This window comes from Scomber japonicus, chromosome 8 (assembly GCF_027409825.1).
Source record: "Scomber japonicus isolate fScoJap1 chromosome 8, fScoJap1.pri, whole genome shotgun sequence".
In the NCBI taxonomy this organism is placed as follows: domain Eukaryota; kingdom Metazoa; phylum Chordata; class Actinopteri; order Scombriformes; family Scombridae; genus Scomber; species Scomber japonicus.
The window spans coordinates 11,229,380-11,243,950 of NC_070585.1; positions in this window are offsets into that span (position 1 = coordinate 11,229,380).

A 14,571-nucleotide genomic window follows, 5' to 3' on the forward strand; every position below is an offset into this window, starting at 1 on the left:
AAGTTAAAATATCTGCATGCTATAATTGCTGTCTTAAGAATATAGTCAGAGGGAGGGAGAGGGAGAATACAAATGCACTATTGATATTGTTAACATTATTCCTGTTTGACAGTGGTCTCTAATTATTACACACAGCTGGTATCGGTGGCCTCAGAGTAAGGAAGAGGCCTTAAAAAAAAAAAAACTTCATTAAAAAATGAATAAGAAAAATTTGGATGCAATGTAATTAATTTTTTATCACCGAAACCTTTGAGGCTGGTCTGAATAACCACTCTCTGCCGTTTTATTCCTCTCTATCACTTTCTTAGACACACACATGCACAAGCACGAGCACACACACACACACACACATGCACAAACACATAGGGTTCAATATCATGGCTCATGTGTTGCAGTATACATTGCAGGCGTTGGAGTTGACAGCTCTTTCCCATGAAAGCAACCACACATCACATATTTACCCAGGGAAATCAGTGCTGGTCCAATCAATTTAGCTGTGGTCTCTCTGTGTGTGTGTGGCTTTACTGCCACAGCTGCATGGGGTGCTATGAGCTCATTAAATCAGCAGCTGTAATGATCCCAATCACTGTTTGATGCAGTGACTGACTCGATACTTTGCAGAGAAAGTCTTGGGAAGTGGGAGACATGAGGAGAGGTGGAAAGGTCAGTTGAGAAGTCATGGATGAGAAACAAAAGCAGAGTGGGCCCAGTCAATAAACATTTCAGTAAGTATTGTAAGTCTAAACACTCCCAAGCACACACCACAAGCTCAGTTAATAAAGTTCACTGACAACAAAAATCTCCAGTAAGCAGGTAAAGATTTCACCATTCCTCCAAAGCATCACTCCAAGTCAAAATCATATAGAAATATCACACTTACTGCTTGCCTGTTAAACATTCAAGCCTCCCTGGGCACATCTCTCTGCTTTGATCATATGGTAGAGCTGTTTACAGCAACACTTAACCCTCCCCACCCCCCTCCAGGTTTCCTGTGGTTGGGGTGGAGAGTTATGATTCAATAGACGGCTGGATAGATAGCAAGTCTGCTGTTGGGCTGCTGGAGCTGTGCAGAGCAGGCAAGTATGAGTAATACAGGTGAACATCGCTAGCGTTACTGGGTCAGCAAACCAGGTCTCACACACACACACACACACACACAGCATATATATATACCCACTGCATATATAAACACAATAGGATGTCCACTTTATTGTGCCTGTCATAACCAAAGGAGGTAATATTGCAATAACGTACTGTACTGTTACTGTATTAGATTTCCCTTAGCTACAGCATTATTCTGAAAAAGAACTTGCAGTGTATGAATCACAATTAAAAATGGACGGGATGATTGTTGCAATACAGAAAACCTGTCAAACAATAGTTGCAGGTTAAAAAAAAAAATATATATATATATATATATATACATACATATATTAAAGACTACATGACAAATACTGAATGTTGAAAGATGTGGGAAGAGTTAAGATGTAACCTGCTCAGGAAAACTGTAAAACTATTTATGTCAGTCTATCAGTCAGTTGGTTGACCACTTTGTCTCACCATGTGCAGACATTCATGACCTTTTTTTTACTAGATGGGTTGGCATGGTAAAAATGATACCTCCTTAGCATCAGCATGTTAGCATTTGTCAATGTGAGCATGTCAGCATGCTGACGTTAGCATTTAGCCCAAAGCCCCACTGTGCCTTTGGCGGCATTCAGACTGACATTAGCTTTGCATGAAAAAATAAGGGAAGTGTGTTGACGCAGTGGGGGTACCAGTTCAGGGAGCTCCACCAAAATAACGCAGAGTCCTCCAGCAAGAAAAAGTTGAATCAGGCTCAACTTTTGCAGCCAGACGCTGTGTTAGCCAATCATATACGTGCACACATTACTGGTGGATTACTTGTAATGTACCTGCTGTTTATTGTGCTATCATCTCAATGAACAATGATATATGCATTGCTTAAAAAGGTCTCTCCTGCAAGGCAGTCATAGTGTAGCTGTTCACATGAGAAGTGACATAAATAGTTGTGTCATGAATGAAAAACGAGAGCTAGAGAGAGAGAAGTTCAAACTCCTTTCTCACCTCCGCACAACTGGCCAATCACTGTGTGAAGTGGGTGTGAATGTCGGCTTGTCCCTTTCAGAAAGTTACAGAAATGGCCCTGCACAGCACCCCCCCCCCCCCCCCCCATCCACCATTAAAAAGGGGGGGGGGGTTTCATGGGCATTTCTATTGTCTGACAAGCACGTCTGAAGGCGCAGCCACAGAGCCACCTTAAGTACAGCCTCACGGGGCTGCTAGCATGACTGTTTCCATCTAATGAGCCCTCAGGAAATATTGAGGAGCATGGCTGTTTTATGTTATGCTGCATTTGTCTTCTTTCCCCCTCTAATTTATCTTTGTTATGTCTACTGTATGTTAGGGTTTTTTATACTGCACTGTATAATCAGGTAATGAAAACATATCTCTATGGTGTACTGCTTCATATCAAGCAGGAAGTATAATCATGTTTAAAAATAACACACTAACGCACACATAAATATATCAAGACAGAAACATTAATAAGGAAATAAAGATGGATTTAGTAATGTGTTGCTCAGTAATATACTCTAGTACATTGTCATGAAAAAAAAAATTAATATAATTGGCTACTCAACCAGACATCCTTGTTTGCACAACTGTGAAACCAATCGGGCTCTTCCATGAGGTGATGAGTCCAGAATATTGACTAATGCCTACTGTGAAATGTTGAAGGGCCAAGGCAGTAGCACTGGGACTTGTTTGTAACAAACACGGGACAAAATTTATCTCAATCCTCATAAAGTCACAAGAAAAGGGTCTATGAAGGTTTGTGAAGGTCACAGCACATTCAGGCCGCTGAGAAATCAATTTCCTTTTGAACTAAAACATCCCTTGTGTTTTATTGACCCACATCTTTCAAGTCACCAACCCTATTCTTCGGTCACCCCGAGTGTCTTATTGCCAAAAATGGAGTGCAGCAATGGACTATTGAATGAGGCGGAAGAGTGTGTAGCATGTACAGTAAATGTACATCCATACCTGTTTATGTGTACAATGGGACTGGATTATCATTTAATGCTATTAATGCTGTTAAATTTTGAATGTGCATATTCACAGTGGCTTCATGCTTGAGTGTTCACCATCCTGATGTCTTTTTTTCCCCCCTTTTGTGCGTGGATGCCCATGAGTGTGTGTGTGTGAGCATGTGTCCCAGAGTGCTGAATTTGTGCTTTGCTTTGAAGGACAGTGAAGGAGGGATGGGAAGCCAATCTGTTCCTCTGCAGATTAAGTCTCTCATTCCAGACCTCTCTTTTCTCCAAAACACCCACTATCTCCAGCGTCTGTCTTTCCCTTGCCCCCCCCCCCTCCCCCTTCATCCTCATCCTCCCCATTCTCCTCCTCCTTCATCACTCCCTTCAGTCCCCCCCTTATTGCCTCTGTACACTCTCTGTGTCTCTCATGCTCTCTGTCAATCAGGCTACCTGCATGGGCTCCTGTGAATTTGTGTGGGAGAGTGATGAATCTTTAGCTGTGGAGGTGGGGAGAGATCCAACCTTGTCTTAAGTGTGTATAGCCTCGGCTCCAAAGGTTCTGTCTGAGACACTGAGGGGACAGCGAGGAAGCTGTGCCGGTGCCAGCGGTGAGACAGAGTCCACTAGCTGAGAAAAAGGTGGAGACTTTCACTGCTTTGGCCTCAGTCTCTATGAGAAAAGACGCCTACTTTTCAGTTCTATCACTCACTGGAAGTGAAGGGAAGAACAATGTTTCCTGTCCAATTAGCCAAACATCCCGTCTATTTTGCGAGGTAGCAGCAAGAGGCTGAGATAGAGAGTGACTACAGAGAGAAAGAGAAACAGAGAGAATTAGGGCATGTGAAGGAGTGAACAACATACCTTCATGACCCGTGGGAACTCCTCGCATCAGCCCCCCCTACCCTCCGCACAGTCAGGCGTGAGTAAGGAAGAAGAAGGAAAAAAGGGGAAAGATTCAATCAAAAAAGAAAGAGAAGGGTGAAATATGAATAGAGGAACCTTGGGTGGTGGTGGTGCTGGTGACGAATGGAATGAGAAAGAAAACCCTGTGGGGCTCCGCTACCTTTCCTACACATTCTTTTTTTTTTTAAGTCTTAAATCTGCTCTTCTGTAATTGAATTCTGTGCTGAATACACTCACAGAGAAAGCGATAGTGACACAGAGGGTGCTTGGACAGGTTGGGGGAGAGGTGCTGCAGATAGTGTAGTGCAGTGCAGCACAGAGCGGTGTGGGGTTGGATGAGTGGAGGCAAGAGGAGGTGTAGGAAACAGCGAGGGTGCTAGCACTCTGCATGCTTTCATTAGCACTCTAAATGCTAATGAATAAGTTCGTAGCTTTGAAGATGCAGCTATGTTAAATATGCATGGGATATCCAACACAGTACATAGAGTGAGGGGGGAAAAAAAGAGGAAGGGAGAGAGGAGAGATAAAGGTGGAAGGATGAGAGAGGAGGTGGGGAGAAGACAGGAAAAGAGGAGGGGAGAGCTGGGGAAGTCTCTTGTCTCCTCTCCTCTAATGGGACATGATTTCTTCGGGACATATGGAACCCCAAAAAAACATCGTCATGGAAATACTTTGAGAAAACTCGTGAAATGAGAACTGCCGTCTTAATTGTTGCAAATAACAGTTAATGTGACTTTTCATAGTGCTCCCGTCCGCTCTCCCCCCCGCGGGGACAGATGTAGAGTCAGTCATTAGTGTTAAGTCAAAAGACATTAAGCCAAGCTGCTTGTGGTGCAGTAATGACCCGGCAGTTTGAAGCGATGACAACACCAACTAGGGACAAATCTCAGTGGAGAATGGCTTCATTTTCTTCTCTCCCTGCAGGAAGTAAAAGTGTAGTGTTTAATTTGGGGACTCACTAGACAAATACCTGACACATACACACACACGCACACACACGCACACACACTCACACTCACACACAAACAAATAGCCTATACATTAACATTATCTGTATTTTGGAATGTTCAAGGCCTCTCATTTTATTTTGCTGTGACGTATGAACAGTGCGACGCAAATTGAATAAATCCACCTGTAATATCGGTTAATTGGCCATTACAATATGCTGGTCTTTAACTGGTTAATGGCTTTCCATTAATACCTCTGTAAAAGTGATGTAGGGGGTGGGGGTGCTGAGGAGCTCCTTCAATTTGATTTCCAATTAATATGTATGAGTAGACCCGTGTGAGAAAGATGATATGAAGACACATTATCGGAGCTGAGCGGAGGTGACAAAGCTATCTGATGACTTGGCTTAAAGAGGAAGTGACCATGCTCTTAATGGTCTCAGCACTGATACAACAGAGTAAGGAGCAAAGGAGGGAAGAGTGGAAGGTGAAGGACAGAAGAGAGGAGTGAAGGATTGAGTCTAGAAACAGGGCATGCAGATTTCAGGACATATGGTACACAAAGCTGGATAGGTGACTGCTGAAATATGCTGATGGCATGCACGAGAGCCAGGGAATCCAGGGGAAGTTGGATAAAAGGTTTAAAAGTTGGGCTGGCATTTGCATATGTAGTGGGAACAAAATAAGACCCTACATTTTAGCATAAATCCCATGCAATGTGTCGTTGCTAGGGCAATACTTTGATGTCAAAAATGCAGCGCTTACTGTAACATATTCTATGTAAATGATAACAACACTGGAGCATCTACTTTTTTTTTCTCCCCCATGCATTGATATGGATGTTAATGACCAGCTATTTGTCTACTCACAGTTGACAGCATTAAAGCACATTACTCCTCCATCTGTAGAGCTGCTCTGTGTGTTATGAATTATGCTGTTTAGATGGGTTCCTTCCTTTAGAAGAGCTCTGGGCAGGGTCTGTGGAGAGGCATCTAATGGCAGCTACGTAAATGAATTCATGCCAAGATAAGGCGTAGGCTGCAAACACAGCAAAGCAACAACAGCTGTCAGAGATAGAGAGGGAGGCAGAGAGTGAGGCGACCGAAGAGGGGAGAGAGAGAGAGAGAGAGAGAGAGAGAGAGACAGAGACAGAGACAGAGAGAGAAAAGGACCAGAGCTGGTGAGAAGTACAAAGATGTAAAAACAAACGGAGTGTGTGAGTGAAAATGAGAGAGAGCGAGAGAGAGAAAAAAAAATCAGCGCTGTGCTATCTAGCCTCTCAACAAGTGAGGAGGTGTGTGGGGGAGAGCAGAACAGAGAGTGACATTAGTTGTGAGAAAATCTATTGATTGCCACAGCAGGCATTATTCTAAGTCAAGAGACTAAAGCAAGTACGGGGGGAGGATGTGATGGATGGTATTTGATGTGAGTTTGAATTTTCTCCTACTGGGAGCCATTGATTATTATTGGTTGGCACTCACATTTTGAGTTCAATACTCAGCTTTAGAGGGGGAAATAAACATACCTTTTTTCCACTTGCTACCCATTTACCAGTGGCCTTCAACACTGGCGCCATAGCTGTTGTCACTCCCAGATAAATCTAATAGGAAGGAGGAGGAGCATGAGGCAAAAACAGAGATGAAATCCATTCATTTCTTCCTAGAAAGATGTGTACTTTTCTAAACTGCTGCTGACGTGCAGTCATGCTTTAGCCTAGAGCAAGCAGAGATATGCCAGAGGGGAGAGAAAGGGAGGCAGAACATGTACCAACAAATGAGAAGGGGGAGGGAGGGGGGGCAGCTCAGTGATGGAGGGTAGGGTAGGAAAGCATTTATGTATGATGGATGAGAGGTGGAGAGGGGTGCAGACTGTCAGATGTTCCCTTTATCTCTCTTATGCGTTTTTGATACGCAGAGTGAGGGAAGGTCGGACAGGAGGAGGGTGGGAGGGCTGAGGAGCGAAGATGGAAGGCGGTGATGGAATAAAGGGGCGGGGGGGGGGGATGGGGGAATGCTATCATAGTGTTACCTGGCAGAATGTTGCCAGCACCTCTGCTCATCTTTAATGAGGCCAGGAGGAACATTATGCAGATGAGCCTTAATGGAGCGTGGACCATAGCCCCAAAGCAGGGTCACCAATCACCACATCTCCCTCTTCCTCCTTTTCGTCTCCCACTTTTACCCGCCTTCTCTCTTTGTCCAATTTCTCTGTGTCCTTACATTCCCCCCTGGTCTTTTTTAATTTCCTCTTTAACTTGCCTACCTTCCCCAGGCATCCTAATCTTCCCCCATACTCATCCTTGTGATTTCTTCTCCAGCCCATCCTCATCATCCCGTTCTCCTTTCCAGAAAGGCGAGACGGTGTCATCGATCTCTACTTCAGACATGCTGGCTGATCAGAAGATGAATAGGGCCCTCATGATATAAAGATGAAACTCATTGCAGGAAAGCGTGCTTTAAACTAGCATCTGGTGAGTAGAGGAGACTGAAGGAGAGACTGAGGAAACACAAGTGATGAAGAGAGGGAAATGAAAGAAAGGGAGCTGTGCAGAGGACTTGTGGCACCTCAGATGGAATTTTCGAAGATATTTCTGAATGATGGCTCATCAAGCTTCATTCTCAGCGTCATATCTAATTGCTTTTAGATCTGTTCCTATGGAAACTGCAATCCTCCTTTAGCTTCTGAGGGGGGAATGCTTCATCACCTTTTCTCTTTGGGGTTGGTGTTACTGCTGAATGTATGGTTCGGATGAACACTACACCACAGAGGGATAAGCTCACTGGGCCTCAGAGGACAAGCATCACAAACCAGGAGAAGATATAAGAGCAGGGAGTGGAATAAAGACATTTCATACACGTGGAAATATTGAATGCATAACTTGCTGTCACACGAGACAACAGCAAACAGAACAAAAAAAAGAATGAATGTGCAGTAGCTAACACACGTTACATGTGTGTATGAACCCACACTTACACACACATAAAGCACAACCATGAGGCAAAGCCCTTTTGGATGATGAAAAAATGACTTCTGCATTCAGTTGCTGGTAGACTGTACAGCACGAAGACATATTTTAATGGTCATATCTTCAAGCTACAAATAACACAAGTGCTGCAATAAAACTGTTTGCCTCATTCAGTGTTGTGTTATAATAGTAGGGACATGTCATTATAGTGGATTTGTAAAAGCAGATGTTATATATTCCTGTGCTATTGTCTCTCTGCAAGCTCATGCTTTTATGTGTTTCTTTCATTCTTCTACCACAAGCATTTGTTGTTATGCAGCCACCCCCTAAAGTGATGGATGAATGCTTACTGGTAAATTGGGCATGATTGATATAAAACACGCTTTCTTTCAGGGGGAGAAAAACAGAGAGAAGCATTTATGCTCCACTTCTCAGAGTTTTGTTTTTTTTTTAGCCTTGCTGCAAGAATGTCAAATATTTCCTGCATATTTGCGTAAGCAGCATACAGTACACTTTTACCCTTGTTCATCCTCAGGAGTAACAAATTATCTTTCGGTAATGCTAGTTTAATTGCAATACCTCCATATCCCAAACCCCTGAAGGTTTTTTTTTTTTTTTTTTTTCAAATAAATTAGCATGCCTAGTGGGTTGTAAAATACCAGGGTGGTTGGCAAAATGCAGTATTGGAGACTCATTACCAAATATATTCACTTAATTTTATATACAATAATATAACATTGTAGTAATGGTAGTTTAATGAGTTTCTGTTTGTTATGCCTCATTACAAATCCTGCATGGTCGTGTAGTTGGTCATGGTCTCAGCTAAGGTAGAGAGCACCCTTTGTGGTTTTTTGGTAAACAGTGATTGTATCTGTTTCTTCCTCCTGGTTTAAGATTGCCACTCTATGAATTATGCATGGCTCTCTAAATCATTTGTTGCTTAACAGAGAGTAATGAGGCTGATAACGTAGAAGGATTGTGATTTTCTTCATGGGAGTCATTTCTCTATTTTTTGATGTCTTTAGTGCTTCTAGTTTAATTGTGTCAACCAGCCTTGAGTGCTGGTGTTCAGTACATACACTGCTTTAAGACCAGTCCCTGTGTAACAGTGTATATTCAACAGCTGGGGTTAAAACACATGCAGTGTAAAAAAACATGAATAAACCAGCAAGGGTTCAACATGAATATCAAAATACTAGTCCACTGATAATTAAGGGGGTAACTGGGAAAGCTCAGCAGTGCATTTGTGTTTGCTTCCAGATCCAGAGCAGAGCATCTTCTGGCTCGATAAAAAAAGACAAGAATCAGACAAAAAGATCCACACACTGCTAATAGCTCCCAGCCATTTTAACTGAGTAATGTTTCAATCTGACAGAGATCTCCATCAGGTATTGCTTGCTTATTGCTTGTTCTGCTTTGTGATGATTTGACAGTGCCTGATAACAATTCCTGTTAGACTGAAATGTTACTCAGTTAAAATAGCTGGGAGCTATTAGAACAGTGTGTGCATCTTATGTCTTATTTTTGTTATATTTTTGTCATTAGTTTGATATTCGATATAGGAATTTTGGATGTGTGTATCCTACACCCTGTCTATCTTTGCTATTTTTTTGCACGGCACTATGAAGACTCCTTTATATGCAGAACCCTTAAATAGTATTGAATATAACAATTCAAAGTGATGCCTATGAGACCTTTAAAGAGTCTCTGTTTGGGGATACAGCTGTATTCTATCTCATGGACCAAGAAGATGCAAAGGCCATCAAACATGACTCTTCCCATGCAGTCACATTAAGTGACTATTTAGGACAACAAAGGATCCCCTGTGTCCTCTGGATCCTGAAGTCCCCAAATGTTGGTCTGACCAATTTCACATTCTTTGACAAGCGGTGTAAAATCAGCAACAATAACTTCATGGTTCTAACCCTACCTTATCTTCATGTACCTGTGCCATCATCCATCAAAATACATCTGTTGACTATTTTCTAAAACTTCTTTGTCTTCAAATGTAAAAGATAACATTAATATGATCCACATTTGAAAAACTGTTGATTTGCCTGTTCATGATATGTGACTGTCAACGCTTGATGTGGAATCACTTTATACCAATATACCACATGACCGAGACATTTTTATCTACGGTTCTGTCATTCAGATATGAATCCCAAGATTGCCTGCTTTAAAGAATGAACTAGATTGGTCTTAACATGTACAAAGATAATTTTCATTAGCAGTTGAATCAATTTTCTGGACATTTTGATAATCTAAGAAAAAGATAAATTGGCGACAGATCAGTATAGGAAACTGACAATATTACATTGCGGGTGTTTTCATTGTACCACTCAAAAAAAGTCTTCAAATCAGTTTAATACAATATATAGTGGTGACATTGTGGAAAGGTTTAGGGATGGGCAGTATGTGGAAGGCTGGATATAAAATGCTGAAAGTCACAACAAGAGAAGGATTGATTCAGATAATGAAAGCTCCCTCTGCACGATGCCAAGAGATTGTCCAGCAATTTCGGCATTTTTAAAAAATCTGATCCTAAGCTTAAAGATCTCTGTCATTTTTAAAAGATTCCTCATGCATTGTTCACAAACATGCCAGGGTCAACCTTTCACCAGAATGTCCTACTCACTCATCGGCCATTCCAGATTGTAATAGCAAGTGTGCACAATGCGCACAATGTCACTTAATTTCATTAAGTGACATTCCGCATTCAGCTAAAAAAATTCAATATCAAGGGTATCATTACTTGTAACACAAAAAATGTCAACTACATGATCAAATGTCCCTGTGGCTTAGCTTGCATAGGAAAACAACACGCTATCTCACCATAGCTGCATATTAGCATACGTACTAACGATCAAAAGACCCCTGTGGATGTGCATTTCAACTCATCTACACTGGGAGAGATGGGGACATCAACAACATCCTTTTGAAAAGAGAAGCGTTCTATAATTTTACCCATAGCATTCTCTATTAATATCGTCTAAGGGCTTGAATTTAGATTTTCATCTTAAACCTTTTTGTAAGTGGTTAGAGTTGAAAAAACTAAACATTTTTCTAAGTATAACTGATCATCTTCATGAATAGAATTGTCTCCTCCACAGGTTTATATATGTTGATGCATCCTACCTTTTCATTTGTCTTGTCTTTCCTGCTTGCTATCACCAGCAGATATACCTTGCAAGTAGTAAATAATGCGTTTGGTTGTTAAGAATGATTAATTATTATCATAAATAATTATTGATTATTAACAAGAAATTAAAGAATAATCATTTCTAATGATTAATTTGGGACACCACCGGGTAAACTGGAACAATAACCAAACTGTCTGATTAGCCTCAATCAAGAATCACATGGGAAAGGTGAAGGAGTGAACTCTGAGCACTGACTATTTTGATCAACCACTTATCACAATAACATATGCACAATGATCACAAAAACACGTCTCTCTATTTATTAACAAACTATTCATTAACAAGTTAATCAATGCATAGTTATAAATTGTACTACCACAGTACCACTACAAAGACTATACAAATAAACAGGTGTGTTTATGTGTGTGTGTGTGTGTGTGTGTGTAGGAGAGAGCTTGTCTTTCAGCAGACAAAGTAAAGCCATGTGCTTTGGGCCATAGCACTAAGGCCTGACAATTTAAAATATTTTTTTGGGGGGTGAGATATACTGTAGTAATCTCTATTTTTATAGTTGCTTTTCTGGATGATTTATGCAATTTGTGATATCTATTTGACTCAACTTGTGTGTACTTGTTGTGGTTTGTGATGGTGATATGACAATGCCTGACGAGGATCTCAATGAATTGCTGGGAGCTATTAGATGTATACAGATCCTTTATCTTATTTTTGTCTTTAATTAGATTTTTTGACAATTGTACACTTGTACTATTCAATCCTAAAAAAAGGCAACCAACTGGGTTTACTCTCTACCCCATAGAGCTTAATTCCATTATTGATTGCCTTTCGTCCATGCCTTCATTGGTAGCATCAATGAAGCAGAAGGTAATCCCCTGTTCTCGCAACCCTCCTTCTCCTTGACCACTCTAGCTAGAGAGGGTCACTGGTCTCTGTGCAGGAGTGCTCGCTGTGCTTATCTAATCCACTGGGACTAATGATGAGGACACATGAGGACTTTCTAACATCAGCCCCATGATGGACTGCTTGTCTACCTCTTTGTGTTCTATTTTCATGAATTCCAAGTTTTGCCTCTAGAGCTTGACGCCAGTGTGTTTGTTCATCTCGTGCTCTGATTAGACAGACACACACACACACACACGCATTCGTCAAACGGGGTGTTTAATTATTGAAAAAATAGTTTTATGTTGAAATGCTTTTATTTTGAAAACCGGATTCTCTTTGTTTGACTTCGGTGCTCTGTCCTGCTGCCAGCGCTCTGCCCTGCTGCCGGCGTTCCTATGCGAATGACACCATTGGTTAACTTGGGCGCCAAAACGAAAATGGCCCCACTCCTCGGCACTTCCCAGCTAATCGCGGTGCTTCCACGTCCGGTCTGAACCTGTCCTGACAGTCCTTCATGTTCATGAAGTTTGTGCTGTTTCTGGAAATCTGGGAACTGTTGAAAAGAGGTGGTGGCTGATTTCAGTACTTATATGGAAGGACAGGTAATTTTCTGATTTTCAAGAGGACCTGAAGCATATCTGGATTACACTCATAGGATGCTTACCTTGCAAAAGAAAAAAAGACACTACTACTACACTACTGGTTATCTGGTTTACCAAGATATACTTGAAATGGCGTATCAGTGGTTTCCAGGCACATCACATTCCTTCGTCTTTATCTTTCAGGAAGTAAAGCAATTTACTGGTACCCTGTGCCATTTCAAGTTAGGTGGACAGCGCTCAAACCACTGCAGTACCACGTTAATATTGCCTCTCCTTCCACCAGGATGCCCTACTTATCATGGTCAGGTTAAAAAAGTTCTATAAACTTATGGACTAACAGATTTAAGATTTGGGCGCAACTAAGTGACTTCTCCAACTGCATTTCCTCAAACTAATGTCGGCAGCTCATCCTGTGAGAACCAAGAACTACATTACAGTGGCCCACAATGATATGGTTGTGGATAGAATCAGAATTTTGTTCAGATTAGTGGAAGTGGATCTCTCATATACTCAAGGTGTACATGCTTCAGTGCCTTTTCCTCCCCTTTATCTGCATCCCAATTCTTAAAAAGAGACAGACAGGATACAATTTGCAGTTGTCTTATGAACCAACAGTAGCATGGTAATGACATTAACTTGGCTGCTTCTGGATGCTCAAGTGCACATTCCTAAACTAGAGGGTGTTGTCTCAGGACAGTGGCACAGTAGGCACACTACAGGCAGCCTGTAAGGGGTAAGGGGTTGAGTCAACTGGAAAAGTCACTTCAAATAGCACAACTGATCCAAAGTGACCATACACAGTCCACAGTGTACAAGGCAAGCTGGTTGGACTTGCGGAAGTAGTGCTATAGGAAATAAGAGATGATTCAGTGAGCTACTGTTGGGTCTGTGGTTGTTGCAGTGTCTACTTTAGGTAAAGGTCAGTTGCACACCCTGCTTAATCTTATAACAATCAGTGTCTGTGGTGTGATTGTTTTCACAAGACTGATACTGCCCTTTAAATTTGTTCTACTTGGGGAAATTACAATGTGTTCATTACTCAGAGGCAGTTATTTGTTATGTACTCCAGCAAACAGGAACATAGCCTGCTCTGAGGGGCACAGAGTCTCTTTCAAAGATGCAGGTTTACTCAGCATTCTCTCCAAGATATGTATGCTTTCACCTTTTCTTTTTCCCCCTTTGTCTCACTCCCTTCTTTCCCTTCTTCATTTCCCTCCTTTCTTTGTTTCTGTGTCAACTGTCAGCAGTCAATTGTTTAGATAAGCTGACGTATAAATTCCTCCTAGCTCCTCATCATGGCTGGCTGCCTTATCAAGGTCAAGAGAGTACTTCTCAAAACTTGCAACGTCTTATCGGCATATTATCCGAGCACAGAGGTAGATGAGGAAACCTGCCTGTGGGCTAGAATTTAGTGGAGAAGCTTAATAAGCCCTATACTGTTTTTGATGACAGGCCATGAGTAAGTCTATGTGGTAAGAGCTCTTACCACGTAGACCTGAGGATCATTAGAGTCTAATCTTTAGCTCCTAATCCTCCTCCATTCTAGAGCAGACTATAGCCTTACCAGCTAACCTTGTAGCTATGCCCGCTCTCAAGCAAATCCTCAACCTTGACTTGGCTTCATCTGTTTTTACATGAGCCTATCCCAAGGCTTAGTATTGGACTCAAAACATCAAAAGCAACACACTTCCTCACTCCATCTTGAAGAGAAAAATAAATTCAAATGTGAATATGAGCACACAATGACTGGTGACAAGCTCAATACATTTTACTCAACAACTGGTATTTACAATACTTTCCAGTCCTTGTGGTTGAGCTGAACATGAAACAGTTAATTGTACTTGAGGCCATGGCTGTAATTGCTGGTTTTACAGAGCAAATCAACAGGGTGGTTAATGTAATGGAAATTCAAAACAAAACTGTTTCTTTGATGTCTGTCTTCTAAGCCTGACAACAGGGAGTGAAGGTTAAACCCCAATGAGTGTAGACTTTTAACAAGATGCTCTTTAAAAATCAAGTGCAACATAACTCAAGGAAATATAAAAAAAAAAA